The following is a 19,578-nucleotide window of genomic DNA, read 5'->3' on the forward strand; positions in this document are numbered from 1 at the left end:
CGCCCTTCCCCGCCCCTCCCCGCCCCGCCCCGCCCCACCCCTCCCCCTCCCCGCCCCTCCCCTCCCCCTCCCTCTCCCCTCCCTTCCCTCTCCTTCCCCCTCCCTCCCTCTCCCCTCCCCTCCCTCTCCCCTCCCTCTCCCCTCCCCTCCCTCTCCCCTCCCCTCCCCTCCCTCTCCCCTCCCCTCCCTCTCCCCTCCCCCTCCCTCTCCCCTCCCCTCCCTCTCCCCTCCCCTCCCTCTCCCCTCCCCTCCCCTCCCTCTCCCCTCCCCTCCCTCTCCCCTCCCCTCCCTCTCCCCTCCCCTCCCCCTCCCCTCCCCCTCCCTCTCCCCTCCCCCTCCCTCTCCCCTCCCCCTCCCTCTCCCCTCCCCCTCCCTCTCCCTCCCCCCCTTCCTTCCCCTCTGTGTCCTCCCCTCACTCCTCATCCTCCTTTCCCTCTCCCCCTTCCCTTCCCTTTCTTCTTTGCCTCCCTCACATCCTCCTCCTGAATTTCTTGGAAGATTCTACAGCTGCTCCACTGGGGACCTCTGGTTCTCTCTGCATCTCTCAATGCAACCTGAGCTACCGAAAGTCTAAAGTCCTCAGTAAGATTCACCTGGTCCCCGTTTGCTGCCTTCAGCCTCCCTTTCATGAGCTCTTCACATGAGTGGCCGGGAGAGCCAGGCATCCCGCAGCCCACCCTGTGGGCCCAGACCTGTGACCCTGCTCTTCCCGTCACCTGGCCCAGGCTACACAGCCTCTCTTGGGCTGTGAGCTCCCTGCATCTTACTAGGTCCTCATCTGAGATCTGATCTCTGTAAGCGTTGCTCCAGCCCAGCTTTCGTCCCATTCAGAACAGCTCCTCCCTCCACTGTGCTTCTGTGGCATTGTGTATAGAGCTGTATTTTAGCATTTCCCATATCTTAACCCTAATTCTCTTCTCCTCCTCGACTGTGATTTCCGTGACAGTAAGAAGGTGTCGTTATTTTTATATATCCGGCGCTGTACCAGGAGCATAGTAGGTGCTCAGTAAACATTAGTTAGATGAATAAGATGAATGAACACCAGAGCTTCTAATTCTAAAATTATGGACGCAAAGCATTTTAAAATTAGGGACTTAATCTCAGTGGATGTGTGTTAGGTGTTGAAAGAGGATTATGTGAACATAGTCCTTGCTTTAAAGGACCATCAAGCTGCTTTCCGCGCCAGTCAGGCAGGGGTCCATACGGCGTTGTTCTGGATTCCCATCGTAACTTAAAGGGAAGCTCTCACAATGTCCGGAGCCCTTGATGTCCTGCAAATGAAGGAGGAGGATGTCCTCAAATTCCTTGCAGCAGCAACCCACTTAGTTGGCACCAGCCTTGACTTGCAAATGGAGCAGCACATCTACAGAAGTGATGGCATCTACATCATAAATCTGAAGAGAACCTGGGAGAAGCTTCTGTTGGCAGCTCGTGCCATGGTTGCCATTGAAAACCCAGCTGATGTCAGCGTCGTATCCTCCAGGAACACTGGCCAGCGAGCTGGGCTGAAGTTTGCTGCTGCCACTGGATCCGCTTCTGTCTCTGGCCACTTCACTCCTGGGACCTTCACTAACCAGATCCAGGCCGCCTTCCGGGAGCCAAGTCTTCCAGTGGCTGCTGAGCCCAGGGCTGCCCACCTGCCTCTCACAGAGGCCTCTTATGCTAACCTGCCTGCCGTTGCTCTGTGTGACACACTCTCTCCTCTGTGATGTGTGGACATTGCCATCCCATGCAACAGGGGAGCTCACTCAGGGGGTCTGATGTGGTGGATGCTTTGCCCGGGAAGTTCTGCGCATGCGTGGCACCATCTCCCGTGAACACCCCTGGGAGGTCATGCCTGACCTCTACTTCTGCAGAGACCCTGAAGAGATTGAAAAGGACGAGCAGGCAGCAGCTGAGAAGGCTGTGGCCAAGGAGGAATTTCAGGGTGAATGGGCCACGCCGCCTCCTGAGTTCCCTGCTGCTCAGCCGGAGGTGGCGGACTGGTCCGAAGGTGTGCGGTGCCCCCGTGCCTGTCCAGCGGTTCCCCGCTGAAGACTGCAGTGCTCGGCCTGCGCCGAAGGCCGGTCTGCAGCTGCCGCTGCTCAGGCCGCCGAGCGGTAGGAACAGCCGCTGAGTGGTCTGAAACTGTTCTTCTGCAAACTCTTAAAATGGAAATAGGTGGACGGAAATAAACAGTTTCCAAAAAAAGAAAGAAAACGGACCATCCAACCTATTCGGAGAGCGGTGGAGAGCAAAGTGGGACTACAAACCAGCACTTACTGTTATCGCAGGTGGAGTTCCTGCTGTCCACGGGCGATGGGGGATGGGCAGTATTGCACCCTTCAGCAAGGCACAGAGGTCATGCCTGTGGCTGTTCCCATGCAAGAGGCAAGATACCTCCTTTGCCATTAAGTCCCCCAAAGCATTATGGAGGTCTCTAGTTTAAAAAAAAACTGTGTACAATCAAAATACTGGTAGTGATCATACATATAAAATTTTATATGTTGAAGATAGAGTAAAATGTAATAGTCTACTAATAATTAAAAGCAGCACGCATTCCTTTCATTTATGCAAGATGTATTTAATCACCTACCAAGTGCAGAATACCGGTGGGAGTTGTCGGGACATAAAGATGAATGGAACTTAGCTGCTAGTAGACTTGCATCGCTTGTTGGTCCAAATGTCTGTTCAGAGCAGGTCAAACTTCGTAGCTGCATAGTGAATCCCAGAAAAGCCTCAGGACTCTGTTCTTGGTTGACTCCTATGAAACAGGACGTATTTCCACGGACAAGGTGAAAGTTTTTAAAGGATTATTTCATCCTTTCAGCCTCGGCGGGCCTGAGAATTTACCCAGCACAGCAGTCCCTCTAAGTCATAAGAGACTAAAAGAAGCTTTTAGACTCTGTCCTAGTTGCGTGGGACAAACTAATCAACAAGATTCTACTTCCCGTTGTCAGAACCGTCCTAAGCCATTGCCAGTTGTCCTAAGAACAACGAGGAGAAAGAGCCCCACGAAGAAAGGAGGGGTCGGTGAGCCCGGTACAGGGCAGCCCATCTCAGCGCCGCCCGAGGCACCCTGCTGCGGCCGCCACCGCCGATTCCTAGGCAAAGCACCGGGCCCCCACATGTTCAGTGCGTGTGAAAAGAAGGCAGCCAGGTCTGTTCTAGTTTTCATAATTAACTGCCACCACCAAGGTAAATTTTTAGTTTCCAAGATGGTTCTGTTGAAACACACTTGACTTTGGTCCTCAGCGTCAGATGCCCTGAGCCACGGCGCTGAAGGCGAGTAACCTTCCTAAAGCCGGTGTGACCTTGTCCTCACCCCCTTGGACCGAGGAGACCCCTGCGATGGCCCCCCTTCCCTCCCCCTCATCTCCCTGTCTGTTCCCGGGACAGACCAGGCTCTCCAGGCCGCCTTTATTTACTCTGGTCCATCTGCCCAAAAACTGTCTCCATCCTGCCTCCCCGCTGTCCTCTCACCGGTCCTCCGAGCACAGCCGCCCCTGAGCTGGCCTTCCCACCCCGGCTGGGTCAGCTTAGGAGCCTTCAGACTGTACCACCCCAGGCCGGGGCCGCCCCGCATCCCAGCCTCCAGGACGGCAGGGCTGTGCCTGATTGCTGTCCGCGCCCCAGCCCCTGGCCTCAGGGTGGGCACACAGCACCTGCTCAGTATCTGTTCTTTGAATAAATGGAAGAACTATTAATCAACTGAATCAGTTTGAAAATTGATATTAGTTAAAAAAAAATAACCATCCCAGGTTTATCTCTGTGGCACCTGTTAGGTCTCAGTGTCCACCCTAAGGCTGTGAACGTGAACTGTATTTCAAGGGTAACTGAGCTTCGTTCTTTGAGGCCACGGTCCGACCACTTTCATACGTCGCCCCTAGCGGTCGCGTAACTGCTCCGGGAGGGGTTTGTGCACCCCTTTCCTTCCACCCCCTCCTCTCTTTTCGTAGTTAATCCTCGTCTATTCCTAGATTGCAGAATGCTTTCACTTGCCCTCTTCTTTGTCACTGGCTCTTTAATTTACACACTTGGTTGGCTGGTTCCTGTTACTTGGCCAACAAATCTGTCCTGTGTCGTCTCCTCTGAGTAATTTATAACCTCCATAAAATGCCACGTAGAGGCACTTTTTTACATTTTTGAGTAATGGTGAGAAAGAATTGCCCCGGGAATCAAAAATCCAATGAGTCATAGATTATTTTGTTATTTATGACCAGAGAGTGGTCATTGACAATATTTGGCAATTTTACAGCTATGAACCTAGGCTATTGTGCTTTAGAATGTAATTTATTAAGCAAATAAAACTCTTACTGGCAATGGGTCCTGTTAAATCTGGGGGACCACATGGGCTCCAGGCCGGTACAGCTGTGGAAGTTTCATAGTAGCTGCATACATCTTGGATGTCTGGACACTAATATTTTACACTTACTTCATGGTTTTATTTATTCAGTTGCCTTTATATTCTTGATTGGATTCTGACCAACCATTTTGGTTTAAGAAGTCATCAGCTTTGAGTAGAGAAGGAAGAGCCTGGAGAAAATAAAATGGATTTATGTTGAAAAAGCACAAATCCTTCTTTCATTAGTAAATTCAGGCTTTAAAGAAACACCAGATGTGTTCATGGAAAATAACTGATGTAAAATCATCTTTGAAAAAGAAAAAGACAAGGACCTTCAACTTAATTACATGTATCCGAGGGAGAAGTGGACCCAGAGGTAGGCAGGTCTGTATATGCAGGCACCACACACACACACACACACACACACACACACAGACCCACACACACACAGCATATGCTAGTGCAAGTGGTGTCAGTGAGAGCTTAGGAGTTCTTTTTTTCAAGTCTCCATTTATATCAGTAGTATTTTGTAATGCTGACTTCGGTTTAATTCCAACCGTCCTCACCTTTTAATATGTTTGGAGGAAAAGGTGATCTTGAAATTCTCAACAGAGGAAACGGATCTTTTTCAGAATTGCTACATCAGGCAGGACTTACTTTTTGTTGTTTTCTTTTTAAGCTGGAAATGGGCTTCCTTTGAAGCAATTGTTATATGTGTATGTCTGACAAATTCCAGGGCTAGAGAAACTCAGTTACTACTTAACAGCATGAAACACTCTCAAGAACTTGTTTCAAAAGCCAAACTCCAAATACTGATCAACAAGAAAATTCCAAGAACGTTCCTTCCATTTGAAAGTAAGTTCTGGGCGTTACGCCTACCAGTCCATTCTACACAGAATTAACTAGAACCTCGCCGTGGTCGTTGCTGTGTCTCTCTGCATAGAACAGAGATGGGCAAGTGAGACCCAAGTGTGTATGTGGAAGGGGCACTAATGCAGATAAGACTGGAAGGAGATGAAACCAGGGATGTGACCTTGAGGGCTGCCCTTGTGCTCAGCCACGCCCCCTCGAGGTTCTCACTGCGCCGTCTCGCGCTCCGTTATAATTTCCCACTCACTTTTCTGCCTCCCTGGTTAACTGGAATCCTCTTGCCATTTCCTTTACCAACGGTGCACCACTCCTGTGGGGGGCCAGGTAGCAGGGCTGCTTGGATGAGCCCAGGCCTCCTCCCCGCTGGCTGCTCTGACTCTGCTTCCCTGGGCAGATGATGGTGCGCTCAGTCTGAAAATTCTCGGGCTCCTGGCTCTCCTGCGCTAATTTGTCGGAGTTCTTTATATTGTGTAGGATCAAGTCCTCCGTCAGCTGTGTGCAGCGGGAGTGTTTTCTCCCGGTCTCTGTTGCCTTTTCACTTTCTTTGTGGTTTCCTCTGATGTGCAGTCTTTGATCGTCGTCAAGTTTGGTTTATCGTTTTCCCTTCAAGGTTAGTGTTACTGTGTCTTCCTCCAGAATCTGCTCGTCTCTGTGGTCATGTTTCTTCAGGGAGCTTTGTAGTGTTAGCTTTTATCTCAAGATCTGTGATCCACCTACAGCTGCTGTTGTGTGTGGTGTGAGGCAGGGGTGGAGATGCGTCCTTTTCTGTGCGATACCCAGCTGTTCTAGAGCTTTATTGAAAACACCTTCCTTTTCCCCCATTGAATTGTTTTGGTATCTTTGTTAAAATTAGAACAATATTTCAGTTTTTGAAATTCATTCTTTCATCCATAATTATTCCAGTGAATTTTAACTGGGTTCACATTATGGTCATTTGCCCAAACAGCATGAAACACACACATGTTCCTGCTCTGGTGGGGTTTACAGTCCATGGTTCTACCCTTCGGCTTAGATTGAAGCAAGGGAGGGATTTTATAAGAGAGTAAAAATCTATCATTGTAAGTACAAGATTCCTGTCAATAAATCTCACTTTCTCTAATCTGTTCTTTGAATTATAAAAATAAATATTATAACTAAAAGAAAAACAAAAACCACACACAGCTGAAATGCTGAACGTGCTTTTCCAAAGCACACAGACTACCTCTGCCCCCACCCCCCAATATTGAGATTCTCGGGTCTAAGTGGAGACCATGTATGCAGATGACATTTGTCATTAGGACTGGACATGTCAGCACTTGAAGAGGCCTGATGGCAGCACAGTGACAGACACGTCGAGTGAACTGTGGCTTTCAGCTCTGAGGGAAACATGAGCTGATCTGTGAATTTGTATCTGTTATGCTCCTATTTTTGAAAGATAACTATTGCTTAAATAAAACCTTAGGTTTCGATTATAGGTATTAGTGTGTGAAAATATCAACAGAGCCTTTTTCCTGTTTTGAAATGGAAGAATCCTAAATTCTAACCTGGGCAAATTCAAATCCATTATATGTCACTGACACATACTAATGGCTGCAATAACAGAAGGCTTTTGTACCAAAATCCAAAATGGATCAAGTTGAAAAGGTGTTTCCACAGCCCTATTTAAGTTACAAATGCGCCCACAGACCAGGGTCTCTGACGACCGTGGTGCCCGCGCAGTTTCCTTTGACAATGGGTGGGGCGCCCGTGCCCGCATTCAGAGACTTTTAATGACTTGAATTGCTTTGACAGTATGAGCGCTGATCCAAGAGAATCCGCTTCTTGAATCCAAACTAAGATCTCAGTTTATAAGAACTGTTAGTGTGGTAGTCAGTACTTTAAGTAACCCCAGTGAGCAAATGCTAAGGCCTGTTTTCCTAGCGGGGATAGCTCTCCTCCAGGCCCTAACGCTGATGTTTGAATGGCTTATGCTTCTTCCAAAGTAAGGGGCTAATTTGGACTTGGAACAAAGTTGGTCATCTAGATACATTTTCACACACAGATCACAAGTACAAATACCCACATTTTCATATAAACTGAAACCGTGCAGTAGAGGAGCCCCAAACTGGAAGCCGCCTCAGTGCCCTGGACCAGAGTTCTGCGAACCGTTTTCATCTCAGAGCCCCATCCCCTCCCCTTAACACCCTCTTAAAAATTATTGAGGATCTCAAGCTACTTTTGCTTTTGTGGCTTGTATCTACCAATATTTACCATATTAGAAAATAAAACAGTGATATTTAAGAGATATTTATTAATTCTTTAAAAAAATAACATGGTAGAAATATTTTATTTTTTTTATATTATATTTTATTTTATTTTTTTTTAATATTATATTATTTTATTTATTTATTTTTTGTTTTTAAAAACAAAATATTAGTAAGAAGAGTAGCATTATTTCACATTTGAAAAAACTCTCATTAATGTCTGGATGAATAGAAGACAGTTGGATTCTCTAATCTGCTCTGACAGTCTTGCAGTGTCACAACTCAGGTGGCCTCTGGAGGACCCCTGCACACTCACGAGAGAAGGATAATGGCAAAGACACAATATCCTCCTGTTATTAGAAAATAATTTTGCCCTGGAGACCGAATTACAGAGTCTCAGGCAGGGACCTCCAGGGACCCCGGATCACACTTTGAGAACTGCGGCTCTGGAATGCTTATGGGCTACATCAGAGCCCTACAGCACACCACCATACAGCCTTACAAAATGGCATGGATGTGTACCCTTTCAATACACAGGAACATATGTTTAATAATACATGCTCCCCCTACTTAGAAAACAAACAGTATATCTTAGAATGCTTAAGTGCATATTGAACATGACAGAAAAAAGAAAGATAAAGCATACATTTCAGACCACTTCCTATATCAGTACTTCATAAAATCAAACAGCATGACATTGAACCATCTTAAAGGGCTAAACCAATAAGCTACCTTATGGAAATCTAAGAATGTAAAGATGGAGCTATAAGTTCTATGTGACAGGAAAGGGACCCATCAGTTGCTAAAATAAGATAAAAAAGGCGGAAAGTTGATACTCTAATACAGACAGTAAGATGCCTGTTTTAATTTCTCTTTGGAATAGAAAGCCACTCCACTTCTTTAGAACGTTGGCTGCAGGATACTTGGCGACCATTTTTTTTTTTTTTTTCTCAAACAAAAGTTTTAATTTTGTTGAAGCACTTGGAAAAATATTCCACTGAGGTCCTGGAGTTCTCTGCCTTTGAATTTGCAGAGATGACCTTAGCCTAGAAACTATCAAGAGCAATGCATTTCAGCTGCCAATGGAAGTGAGCATATGATAGTAAAGAGCTTGGGGGAAGCACGAAATAGAATAAACACATTACTGCATGTAAAAATGTGCATTGATAAGGCTTAGAAGTGAATCTCTAGTAAGTTTCTAGAACTTTCTGTTTATTGGCTTTGTGTTTTACTTTAGCACATTTTGACCTTCTATAATTTCCAGTGAAAGTGTATACAGTTCGTGATAAATAAGAGACATATCTGTCCTCTGGTAGTGGGGGAGCTAGTGACTCAGGGTGGTGTGATCAGCTGAGGGGACCAGCTGGGCCTGAAGTTCTGATTCACTGGCAGGGTTAGCACAAAGCAGCGCTTTTTACCCCAAATCCCTGAAGTAACAGAGAGAAAAGCAGAATGGCCTCAGTAATGTAGGTGGCCGAGGCACGGTTGCTGTTTTGGGGACCAGCCTCTGGGATGGTTGAGGGGGTCTGGGTGCAGCCCCAGAGGACTCCGTGGCCCCGCTGGGTGTGATTTAAAAGACTGGAGAGAAGGACGTGAGGTTGGAAAGGCTTCCATTAGAGCCACGCTCATGCGCGAAAGCAAACCCTCCAGGTAGCCAGCTTTGCTCTGTGAGCTGAATAAAAGGCTCTTATTGTTCCTGCTTCCTCAGAGAAAATGAGCTGATTAGTCCACTGGCCATAAAGCAGTTACAGAACGAAGACAGTAAAGGAAACCAAGTACTGGTGACCGTTCCCTCTCACCCTTGAGTCCTGGCTTTATCTTGTCATCAGCTTTGTTCTCCTGGTGAATGGTCACGTCAGTATCCTTTTCTTTTCTGGGAGCCCTGGCATTGCAGCAACTCTCTCAAGATATGCACGCAAAATCAGACACCTGTGAGCTTCAAGCAGCAAAAATCAAGTCCGACCGTGTGCACCCTGGCCTTACAGTGGAGTTCCCACCGCGTTGCCTGCACCTCGGGGTGCAGAGCTGGCTCTCTCCCGAGAACCTCGCCCCTCTCTCCCCCCTCTCATTTCCCCTCAGTGTAACCCAACACTTCGGCAACTGGAGGCCCAAACAGTCTTGTTAACTTAAAAGTTTTCCTTCAGATTTATTGACCCAGCAGAGTTGAACAGGGTGAGTGTTGATCTGCGCCTCGCAGGTATTTCTTTAATTATTGGGCTGGCATCTCTAGGGCCTCATAAAAATGTGCAGTGTGAGTCGGTAGTAAAGTCACTGCGTGTTTATTTACGTATTTATGTATGTATGTATGTATGTATGTATGTATGTATGTATGTATGTATTCGGGGGGTGGGGGAATCGGGGGTTTTCTAAGGGGAGCCTCTACCTTCTGCCATAAATGGTAGCTGTGGCCTTGATAATACTGTGGTTGAACAGTAAGGGCCCCAGGACTGCTCCCTGAAAGAGATTAAACTGTAATTAAACTCCACTGTAAGGAGGGACGGAAAAAAGAAGGAAAAAAAAATGTGGTTTCATAAGGCAGAGAAGAAATACATTGAGTGGTGTTTACAGCCCAGAGATGTTTTTTTGCCATCTCGACTACAAAACAGTCCTATTTTTAGCCAGCCGAGGTTTTGCAAGAAGGCCTATCAGTCCCACAGTGCTGTTCTCTGAAATAATTGCACCGAGCTGGTCCCAAGTCAGCAGCACTAACGGAGAGGCAGGAGGGAGCATTTCTCAAGCCTACAGTGCTGGTGACATTTGCTTTAACACTGAATTATGTCGGCTGCCGGCGTGAAGTTCCACCTAATGGGAGCAAGAATTTAACTGGACCGTAATTGAACATACAGCTACATAATATCCTTTTGTTTAGGCTCAAAAATGGATTTTTTTAAACCTACTTATCAGTGCAGCTATTAAATATTGTGGCTCTCAGGCTATCAGTCTGTGATCAGCACAGTTAGTGCATTTTACCTTCCAAGGAAGTGCACTTGAGCCAGCTGGAGCACGGAAGACAGAGGAGCGGGGAAAGTCGTAATTGAAACAGGCGACTGCTTCAGCACAGACAGGAAATAAAAGGAACACTGGCCCTCCGCGGATTAAATTAGATGTTTCAAATTCAGACAGTATCGGGGAAAAGAAGACTTACGGGAGGGGAAAAGGGTAACAGTGAGTTCATTCAGCCGAGCCCCCGTTCCCCTCCTAACACATGTTTCTGCCGGACCCTCACTGTGCCTGCCCCTGCAAGGGTCGTCCCCAGCCCACCCCTTGCCCTCCCGCTCATGTCACACCATCCGTCCCTCCTGCCTGTCCTCACCCTCCCAGAGTCCTTTGGTTTTCCATTTCCATAAATTAGGCGTGAAATTATGTTGGGCTGAGGATACAGGATTTCAGCTGTTTTATAGTTGGAAAGGAAAATCTTTCAGACCTAAAGCAAAAACATTTTTTTAAATACGCTTCCTGCCTATTAGTTTGCGATATGCCTATTTTAGAAAATGCTGGCTCTGTAGAAACCTTCTTTCTTCTTTTTAATCTCACAGAATTCTGTCTCATCCTCCAGTTCAAGTCAAGTCACAGGGATTGAGTGCGGACTGTATACAAGGCCCCCAGGCTAACTGGAGACTGGCATGTGTGTGTGCACTGAGATGATCTTAGCATATGTATACTGCAAACTCTCAGTGAGGACTTGTGCTACTTCGTTAAAATATCTTAGGGAGTAGATTTTGTTTTACGTTGTAATAATCAACTGAAACGGTTGCAGCATTTTTGTTTTCACTTTCCTTATGTGCTACTGCGTCTCAGTTTTTCTATTTAAGCGAATATGGGTCTTTGTTTAACAGAGTTTGCTTAAATATCCAAATTCAAAGTTTGTTACTAGCAGTGACTGCGACATTGCTCTTTAAGGTCAATGCCTGTTTCAGCCCGATAGCATCCAGTGTCGTTTATTTGTGGGGATGGGTAGCGTCCTTGGGTGAGGTATTTTCTCCGAGATATATATAAACACACTGAAAACGTCAACGAGTTAAAAATATGATCGCTCTGCCCTGTCCCTTCTTGAAAGCTGGTGACGGTCAGTGTTAGTGTCGCAGACGGGTAGCATCCCAACTTTAAAGGTCTCTCTGAGGCTCCCTGGGTCCCTAAACCATTGTTCTGGGGGAGAGTGGGCCGCCCCATCCGCTTGGTGGGTGCACTGGTTCAGCTTCTTGAATTGAGCCTGGGAAAATTCTCGTGCAAACATCTGTTTCGTTCTCCCTGCCTCTGCCACGGGAGCAAGGTGGGGTGGGGAATAAACACATCGTGGGTGTGGGTTTGCATGGAAAATGTTGCGGGTTGCGTCCACTCCAGCTGGACAGCTTTATGTAGCTATAAACCTTTACTGCTGTGTTAAGGTTCTATTCAAAGGGAATGAATCTCTGATATTTGTGGTCCAACAAAACTGTTACTAATTACTTATCTACTGAATAGCTACCAGGGCTGGCGGCTTGAACAGCAGTAATCCAGGAATGTAGTGTTCTCCAACAAGGGAACATTCTTGTTCGTATAAATAGCATGGCTTGCATTTTTCAAACTCGAAGCAGCAAACTAGAAATGCATACCTGCATCCCCCACCAAGGCCACTGGGCTTAGCTTCCTCCCAGAAAGTATATTTCTCCCTTCCTGAAAGGTCATCCCAATGTGGTCTCCAAGAATGGGGGCATTATACAGAGGACTCTGGCCTCAGGCAGGCTGTGCTGATTGCTGGGTTCCAGGTTCAGGGTTGAGTGTCCCAAAGAGTGCCTGGAAGTGGACTGGCTTCTGAGCAAGGATGAGGTGGCTGCCCGTGGCCACGATCTGTGGCACCCATGGCCCTGAACTGGACAGCCCCTTTCAGGAATGCCAGAGCTCTGTCCTGCAGAAGTAATACCTGGAGGTTTGCTCTGGTGTGTCCACAACTTCTGGTGACTGTTCCTGGAGGCTCAAGCCGCCCTGTGCATGCAGGTGCAGAAGTGCATATGCCTCGCTGCAGCCATGTCCCAGGGCCGGTGCTTGCCGGGCGGTCCTGTGATGGGTGGGTGTTAGCGGGCCCGTCAGCGCACCAGCCCGCCCATCGTGGTGTCGCCTGCTCGAAGCCTCACAGTGGCCCTCCCGAGACGGGCTGTGTTATCATCCACTTTTACAGATGAGCGCACAGAAGCTTAGCGCCTGTGAGGAATTCACCACCAGCATCCGTACACCTGGTGTGTGCAGCTGCTGGGATTCACACGCAGGGCTCTGGGAATCTGAAGCCTTTTTAGCCCCCTGTACCACATATACGTGAGCTGGACCTTCTTTACTTTGAAAACCTGGTGTGTTCAGCATGAATGGTTTTCAGACGGCGGCCCCATGTGGGCGTCGTCCAGCAGCCCGGTCAGGGTGGGTGGAGGGCAGGCAGGCGGCCACAGGGAGAGGCCAAGGCTGGCCCTGAGCAGGTGATGCATCCCCACCTCCTGCTCTCCTTCCCAAAGACAAGCCCTGAATAGTAGTGATTTTAATTATTAAAGAAAAAGGGACACCAAGGTGTGAATGACCTGCTAGCTTTAACCCTTGGAGAGTTCGTTAAGTCATTCTTTCTCTGACGTAAGCATGTGGGAGGTGTGTGCGGCAGGGGGTGAGTTGTCTTCTCTGTTCAGGAGGGAGCCCCCAGACGGTTTGTCTAGTTTAGTGGGATGTCACGCTGAAGTCAGCCGTTTCAGATCTGTCATGCATTAATGACACTAACAGCATTAAATGAAGAGCACACACGCATATTCGAGACTTGCCTTTTCCAGTCTCCCGTGCCCCCATTTCTCTTGACCCCCTTTGCGTTCTTTTCCTCTCCATGTGAGGCTCCGTGACACCTCTCTGCTCTGGAACGTGACCAAGGAAGGAAGGAGAGCCAGGGTCTTCTTTTCCTACCTGCCTTCACCCCCTTGGACAATAATGAAGACCTTCAGACTTAAAATAAGGGTATATGTTGATTATTGTTTTCCTGTTTAAAAATACACCCATCAGAGTTCTCAGATTTGAAAATGAAAACTGGAGGGAAGGAGCTTAGTGTAAGCACCTTGGAGTCACGCGTCAAGGCCCATCCTGGGTGAAGACCCTGCCCGGCTGGAGCCCAGGGTCTGGTCAGCACGTGCAGTCTGACCCGAACAACAGGGCCACACACTGTCATCACTGGGGATTAAATCCTGGGAAACTCGGCACTCGAAAGGGAACCTCTGTTTTATTATCTGAACATTGAGGGCAAGAAGGAAGCGACTTGACTCTCCTGCCAGGAGGCTCTGGGCCTGGACCCGGTGAGGGGTACCCCTCCCTCCCCACTCCCTGTTTCCCACTCTGTCTCCCCCTCCTCCCTGACTCCGTCTCCCCCTCCCCTCTCCCTCCCCCTCCCCTCCCCCTCTCCCTCGTCCTCTGGCTCCAGGTTCCTTCCCTTGCTCATCTTTGAACTAAACAATGTCCTAGGAATTGTTGGGAGTAAAGGTTTTGAAAGTTCATATTTAAAAATAGGCAGTGGGGGGCTTCCCTGGCGGCGCAGTGGTTGAGAGTCCGCCTGCCGATGCAGGGGACACAGGTTTGTGCCCCGGTCCGGGAGGATCCCACATGCCGCGGAGCGGCTGGGCCCGTGAGCCATGGCCGCTGAGCCTGCACGTCCAGAGCCTGTGCTCCGCAGCGGGAGAGGCCACAACAGTGAGGGGCCCACATACCGCAAAGAAAAAAATAAAAAAATAAAAATAAGCAGTGGTGATTGAAATGCCTCTTTACTGGCTTGGGAAGTGCTCACTAGGTCCAGCACACCATCCATGGGACAGAAGTCAGATCGGGGCTTTCTGAGCTGTTTACGTCCAGCTGCTGCCTCGCTGGATTCCTGAGACTGCTTCCCACGAGCCAGGAGCCTGTCTTCAAGCCAGCAGGTCTGTGTTGCGGCCTGCAGCTCACACCCCATCGTGGGTGTCAGCAGGGCCAGCTCTTACTCTCTAAGCAGTGCAGGGCCCGACCAGAAAGGGGACCTGATGGCAAGGCGGGCGCTGGGGCTCAGAGCGTTGGCTCTGTTTGGCGTCTCGGGGACCGGCGCTTGGACGGCTCCCAGACACGTACCCCGCCAGGAGGGATGCTTGCTCCTGGGGAATCAGCGGGCTGCTTGGCTGCGGGGAGAGCCTGAGGCCCTTCTGATCAGAAGGGGACTCGCGCTCCCCCAGCCCCGCTCCTCCCGCACAGAGCAGCTTCCAGAAAGCCGGCGCTGTTCCAGAACCTCCCACACGGGCTTGCACAAGGCCCAGTGGTTCTACAGGTTCTGCTCTTTCCTGAGAAGAACTGAGTACAGGAAAGTTGACTTAATACATCCTTAAAAATCTGGTTTCTTTCAGAGTTGCCCGTTACAGTCACTTATTTGAAAATGATAACACAGTGGTGTGGGGTTGCATTTTTCAATAATAGCTTCTAAAACCTTAAAAATTTTTTCTTAAGGCGTGTGTGTGTGTGTGCCTGATGGCTGTATAATTAGAAGTAAACTCAAATCAGAATTTGGGCATGATTGGCCCCTTCCATACACAGCCACAGTTGAAGTTTCTAGAATTACAGGATGAGTGTTCTTCTGAAGCTGGTACAAATGAATTGAAACCAAAACTGGGAAAGTGTGAAAACCTCATGTCCTTTGACTTCTTTGTAAAAGAATTGCAAGAGGACGTTTTCCAGGAGTACTGCTGAATGTGTGTAAAACCAGGAAATAACTCTGTGACATTCATAGCGTTAATACCCCGCAATGAGTCAGAAACAGAGTTGGAACAAAGCTAGAGTGCCCTGCCTGTCATCAAAGAGCAGGGGTCTGACACGTGACCAAGCCTGTCCTCGTCAGGGCACAGCTTTCCTTGTGGTCCACGGGAGCCATGTCCATGATGCACACGTGGTGTCAGGGCATCAGCACGGGAGCCAGACCCCTGGGGTCAGATCCTGGCTCTGCCACTTCCTGGGACCGTCTCAGCTCCTTTGTGCTTCAGTATCTCCAGTTGTGAAATGAACGTCGTGATAGTACTTACCTCATAGGACTCCAGCGGGGGGATTAAACACAGTGTACCTACAGTTCTCCAGACTGTGAATATGTTTAGATGTTGGCAACTCTGATGATGACGGTGGTGGTGTTGACAGGTACTTGCTAGCCTGCTTTGCGTCATCACCCAAATCGGAACATCGCAAAATAATCTGATAGAAAGTCGCATAGTTAGAAACAAGTCTATTATGACATCCATTACCTAAACTAAAGAGAGATGTGAGAGGATTCTTTTTACCAGGTCCACCTGTACTTTTATCCTGCCAGCTCTAAGATTTAAAATCTCCTTTATCACAGCAGAATTACGAGTTAGTGACCATTTGATGTGGGTATAGTGACACCATTCTTCCTGCTTTCTTGAGCCTTTTGAGTAAACATTTCTCATCGAAAGTGAAATAACATTTCCCCGACTTCTTATTAGTGAATGGGAAAAGGACCCCTACAAACATATCAAATGAGTGAAAATCACTGTGGTTTGAGGAATGAGAGTTTTACTCAGTGCCAAGGAAGGGAAAGCCTTATTCTTCCTCGAGTTTTTTGCTACTAAAACAAAGTAAGTGTTTGGACGGAAAATGCAGCAAATTAATATTTTGTGTTTGTTATTTTTAATTGAAATGAGGATGCAGATCGGTAGATTTTTATGTTGCTGAAAGAGCAAATACACATAGTTCAGTATTCCAGATTTACATGAAATTTGAATGTTATGATTTGAGAAGTTAGTATCCCAAGGAAACCTTCCAAAATAGCATCAAATCTGAAATCCTAAACATGGCTTGATCGTTAAGGGCACTCAGGGAGCTTCATAAAATTAGAAGCTCCCAGGCCCCTCACCAGCTTACCTAATTGCAATCTGTAGAAGTCAGGCTTGAGAATTTGTATTTTTTTAAAGCACCCCAAGTGATTCAAAATACACATGATAAAAAAAAAAGTATAGTTTCTAACCTGGACCATCCTCATTTTTTCGTCCTCTTTTTTGGGGCACTATCTTAATGAAAAATAACAAATGTTATATTTGAGATAAAATGACCATGGACCCCAGTTCTCTGTAAGCCTCAGGGAGAAGTTTTGAGGCTGGGTGGACTTCCCGCCCCCACGTGGCAGGGGCCCCCCATGCACGGCTGCCGAGCCCTCTCTAGGAGGCGTGCGCACACACCCTGTGCTTGCCCTGGAAGAACACCTCCCACCTGAGGTCACAGCACTGGTTACACTTTCTCTTCGCCTGTAGACCTCCTGCTAACTTCTGGTGGAAAGAAGGGACCTGGCCGGGCCCTGGCTTCCTCCTGTCCTGGCTTCACTGGCCACCGTAAATGCACGTGATGTACTTATAATGAATTATCAACACTCATCTGAGTGTTTCTTTAGGGTCACATTGCAAATGTGTCCTACATATCTTTAGAGCAAAGAGCTGTTTCAGTTGGGTGTAATACACTGTGAGTGACCGTTAACGTGGATGAACATCTGTTTACAGGGTCCTTGTATTGCAAGGCTCATTGTGTTCTTGAAGGAGTCCACGTGGACTTCACGTCTACATGTAATCATCTTCAACTTTTATTTGAATTCAAGGCTTGGTTCCTAGTAATTTTCCCATTTGTTACTTCATGGTTATTATTTTTAAGGCTGAAAGTTTTCTGCAGTTTTTAATTGTTCTCCAGTGAGGAAATATAGATCCTCTTTCTAATAGCTGATTTAAAAGATAAATACAGAAGAAAGAGATTGGGCCATTTGGAAGGTTAGATTCCACAGGGTCATGAAAGCAGTGAGACCAGCATCGTGTGCATTTGTGTAAGTTGGAGCCCACGGGTTTTCGGTGTAACTGAGAGTTCCCGACCTCGGAGTCTTCGGCAGCATATAAAAATGCATTCATTTAGAACATTTAGGATATTATTAACATCTAACTACATTTAGTCTGGAATAGGACATGTCTGTCTCCTTTTCAGAGGTTCCAAATGAATTTTATGTCCTTGGGGTAAGAATAACAAGTGTGTCTAGTACCTACACATACGAGGGTCCTTTCACTACATACATGTAGCTTTTGATCAATCTATAAAGTGATTTGGGCGCCACTATTAGTATTCAGAGGTGATAGACTTTGGAAGGCGATATCACTCATTCCATCATCTTCAGACAGCGTATCGACCCTGTTCTTTCTGAGGTCAGGCCGAGGCCACACTCTGCCGGGTCTGCCGTGCTCCCAGCAGCTGACTCTGCTTCTGCCCTCGGCACCACAGCTGCCCCCCAGGCTTTCAACCAGCAGACTCCGAGCGCTCACGTCGCACAATGTGCCTCCACAAAACACCACGATTCCGTCTCCGTGAGTTTTGCGATAGCTGGGTGTCTGTTCCCCCCAGTGTTTGCACGACCTCAGCAGTTTACACGGTGTCGCACGACCTCAGCGGTTTACACGGTGCCGCACGACCTCAGCGGTTTACACGGTGTCGCACGACCTCGGCGGTTTACACGGTGTCGCACGACCTCGGCGGTTTACACGGTGTCGCACGACCTCGGCGGTTTACACGGTGTCGCACGACCTCGGCGGTTTACACGGTGTCGCACGACCTCGGCGGTTTACACGATGTTGCACTTTCCCAAGTTTTGTCTCAGTGAGCTGATATTTTAGGGAATATCTTAGGTGGAGAAATGTTCGAAGTAGAGTTGAAATAAATATGAAGAAAAAGGATTTGGAATGTAATTATTGAACTGTGGGAATCTCCATGGGTTTATCGTAAAACAAGAAAGAACTCACTAGGTGTTGGTTATGGTATTGAAAAAGTGGCTTTGTAAATTCACTTCAAAAGGTGTCGATAAATTTCTCATAAAGATCTAAATGCCGTATTTTGTTGGTTTTGTTGTTTTCTTTCATTTTCCTTCCCATTAAAACATGTCCACCTGGGATAACCGTTCACTTCCCCACCCTTTATTTCGAAGGGTCCGTTTCCACCTCCTGTCCATTTAAAACAAAGTCACTCCCACATACGGAGTCCAGCACTTTCCATCATCTCACTCCTGCTGTCCTTGGGGATCCCTCGTCCTGCCAGACCCGAGCATGTTATACCTCATGCTGGGTACAGACGTTTCTTCATCTGTGGCCCTGAACTGTCACATTTTCTGTTCTTTTAAGTCTGGAGTATCTGGGAGAAGTGCTGAGACTTGAGGCAGAGAGTTTGTGTGCATTTAGGAACACTAAGCCGAATGAGAGACCCCGAGTTCCAGGTGACCGTGTAACTGCAGAGCGGGAAGGGAAAGGATAGTAATTATCCCCCAGGGGTCTTTGAACTCCCTCTGGCATTTTAAAGTGAGATGAGCTGCCTTCACGATACTCTCCGTCTATCACCTGTGCATGTGACGCATCCGCAGCCTTCACCTAGGTTAGCTCAGGAGCAGCCAGGTCTCCTGGACTTGCCTCCATTCACTTGTTAACACAAGAGCAGACTCCAAGTTCTGGGACGTCTTAAGGGCATACATCAAGTTTTCATTTCATGAACTTCTGGAAAGAGGTCATTCATAATTTTCCATGCTGATTCAGACCTACTTTAAAGGAGCATAGTAATTTATGTGTATCTGAATTTCTTGTAACTGTTATGAAGGCAGCTGGAACTCTTAGACTCTCCTTAACCCATATCTATACACCTAGGACAGCCTCATAAATTCCTAAAACTGTTCTAGAGTAGAGAAGTGCATCCCAAATGCAAAGTCATGTTATCATGGGTTCTGAGACTACCATTGAACCGTGGGACGTCAGGGAATTTAAAATGACCCCGGAAAATGTGCCCCGCCCCCCCGAGGAAACCTTAGGAAGTCATTTGTTGAGTCTGGAAAAGATCACTGTTGGTGGGTAAGTGTAGACAGAGAAAAGGGATCGAGAACTTAGCCCTGGAGCCACGTGAAGGTGAAATATACGAGAACTAGAGAAGGCACTGAGAAGTGAAACCCTCTAATAAGAATTTCATTATGGGAGTAGAGGGAAATTATCAGAGGACTATTTGAAGAAAATTTCCCAGAACTGAAGCATATGAATCTTGAGATTACAAAAGCTTTATGAGTGTCCAGCTCAGTGAATGAACAAAGACCCACACCAAAGACCATTACTGTGAAATTTCAACATTGGGATTAAAGAGAGGATC

General features: G+C 47.5%; 1 protein-coding gene and 1 pseudogene across 4 annotated transcripts in view; both read left to right on the forward strand.

Moving 5' to 3' along the window:
* The window catches only part of GMDS (GDP-mannose 4,6-dehydratase), a 479,880-nt gene that overhangs the window by 328,716 nt on the left and 131,586 nt on the right, over window positions 1-19,578 (forward strand). The gene's annotated exons all lie outside the window — the stretch shown is intronic.
* Window positions 1,181-18,061, forward strand: LOC132527419 (small ribosomal subunit protein uS2-like; annotated as a pseudogene).

This window comes from Lagenorhynchus albirostris, chromosome 10 (assembly GCF_949774975.1).
Source record: "Lagenorhynchus albirostris chromosome 10, mLagAlb1.1, whole genome shotgun sequence".
Lineage (NCBI taxonomy): Eukaryota > Metazoa > Chordata > Mammalia > Artiodactyla > Delphinidae > Lagenorhynchus > Lagenorhynchus albirostris.